A 2,017-nucleotide genomic window follows, 5' to 3' on the forward strand; every position below is an offset into this window, starting at 1 on the left:
AGAGAGAGAGAGAGAGAGAGAGAGAGAGAGAGATATAGAGATAGAGAGAGAGAGAGACAGAGAGTTGGGTTCGAAGAAAGCATAGAATCCAAATAAATACCACGCATTTTAGAGTGATGCGATTGATTCGAGGAAAAAAAATAATTAACTTGATTTGCATTAGATATTACAATAAAGAAAATAATATTTTTCGTATATCTAATTGAAATGTGGGCACCAACGTGACAACCAATATGGGCAATTTGCAAAGAAGGTTCCAAACCCAATTGTACTAGATTCATTAATTCAATATATTTTTGGGAAAAATTCACTTTACTAATGTAAAATTTGAGATTTTTTAAAATGATGTAAGACCTAACTTTTGTTGTAAATAAAATTTTGTTTAAAAGCATCACCGGATTTTTTTGTTTTCACTTTTGTTTTGTTTTGTTTATCTTTTTTTTTCTTTCTTTTATTTTTATGGTACCCATTGATTCATGCCGTGTTTTCTCTCAGACATTCTTAATAAATGCAACGGAGATTGAATTGAGATGGGAGAGGGATGATTGAGACAGGGGAGAGGGTGCATCGATGAGTAATTTCACTTTGATTCGTGATGATGTAAGCATCGATGGAAGACAATCTTCGAGTTATTTGCTGTTAGCCCACAATTTCTGACAATGGGAAGCAGGATCTACGAGTGAAGGAGAATAAGGGTTAAGAGTAAAGATTTGAGTGTCCGATGAAAAATACGGAGTAGAATTTGAATCTTTAACATTATAAGGTGATGAGTACTGTACCAGTTGGTCAGTGTCTTACTATTGTGACGAATTCTACATAATAATATCACCTCTCAGAGTATGGTCCTTAGACGAAGGGACTTCTCTACCTACTCATCCAATATCTGTCCGAAAAAATCTGAAAAAGTGAAAATATGAAACAGTGCCAAACAAAGCAAGCATTTTTCCTTTTTAAAATTATATATATATATATATATATATATATATATATATATATTATATATATATATATATATATATATGTATTGGTACCTGTTGATTGATGCCCTGTTTTCTTTCATGAATTCATGATAAATGACGGTCTGACCGGTAATCGGGAGGTCTGAGGGTCGATACCAAGTCAAAAAAGACTGATTGTTTTATTTTTTTTGGGATGATCCTTTTCTTGTATTTTTACTTCTTGCTATGTCTGGCACTGTTTCATACACACTTTTTTCATCTTTTACTTACAAAATACCCTGCTCCCAAATTTCTAATTTCAATGCCTGCCTATAGATAGAATGTAGTTGACGTCACTCGGGTCTTTGTAATTGTTTTTTGCCATCCGCGTTTTTGAGTAATTCTCACCTAACTGTATTAATCAGACTATAAACGTTTAAGGTTACACATAGTGTTCTGTGTTGGTCAGTTAAACTTCCGGAAGGCAATGTTGCGAGCTTCTAAGCCAAGCGCATACTATCTCTATATACCTCTCTTGCGTTGAACAAGGCTCCTCGTAGTTTCCTGACTGTTCCACTGCAAATTTTTGTTAGATGGTGCTGCTTTGAGTTCACCATCTCCATCTCCGCATTTTCAACTCCCTTTCTCTATATCGGACAACTGTTCTCAAAAGCCACTCTATTATTGGACAATTCTTTGAATGCGATTATTCATGTTTCTCATTCGCACTTCGCAAATCAGCATAATGTGTTCGCATTTTATTTTATTTTTTTTTTAAATCCCCTTTATTCATCCCCAAGGCAGCAGCCTCTTATGGTTCACACTATTATGTTATGACGATCGACCCAATCAGCAAAGTCCGGTCCGCATTCGTGCACCGTCGCAAACCCGCCTGGTAGCATCGTCATAACACACCTTTCGACTAGATGCTCTGCCGTCTCGGGGTCTTGCCCACAGCGTGGACATATTGGACAGGAAGTTAGACCCACCGATGTAACGCACTTGCCGTTAGGCAGCTCCTCGACCGACGTCGATTCGCAGCTACCCAGTGTCTCCTCTTACTGGTATCAAAGCCTATC

General features: G+C 36.9%; 1 protein-coding gene across 1 annotated transcript in view; it reads left to right on the top strand.

The window, feature by feature from the left end:
- The window catches only part of LOC144971078 (heart- and neural crest derivatives-expressed protein 2-like), a 24,959-nt gene extending 24,568 nt beyond the window's left edge, over positions 1–391 (top strand). The window contains exon 3 of the mRNA XM_078911426.1: positions 1–391. This exon is cut by the window's left edge and continues 865 nt beyond it. The gene's annotated coding sequence lies outside the window, so the exon portion shown is untranslated.
- Positions 392–2,017: the final 1,626 nt, after the last annotated feature.

This window comes from Berghia stephanieae, chromosome 4 (assembly GCF_034508935.2).
Source record: "Berghia stephanieae isolate SIO BIC M18660-M18661 chromosome 4, UCSD_Bste_1.3, whole genome shotgun sequence".
Classification (NCBI taxonomy): Eukaryota; Metazoa; Mollusca; class Gastropoda; order Nudibranchia; family Aeolidiidae; genus Berghia; species Berghia stephanieae.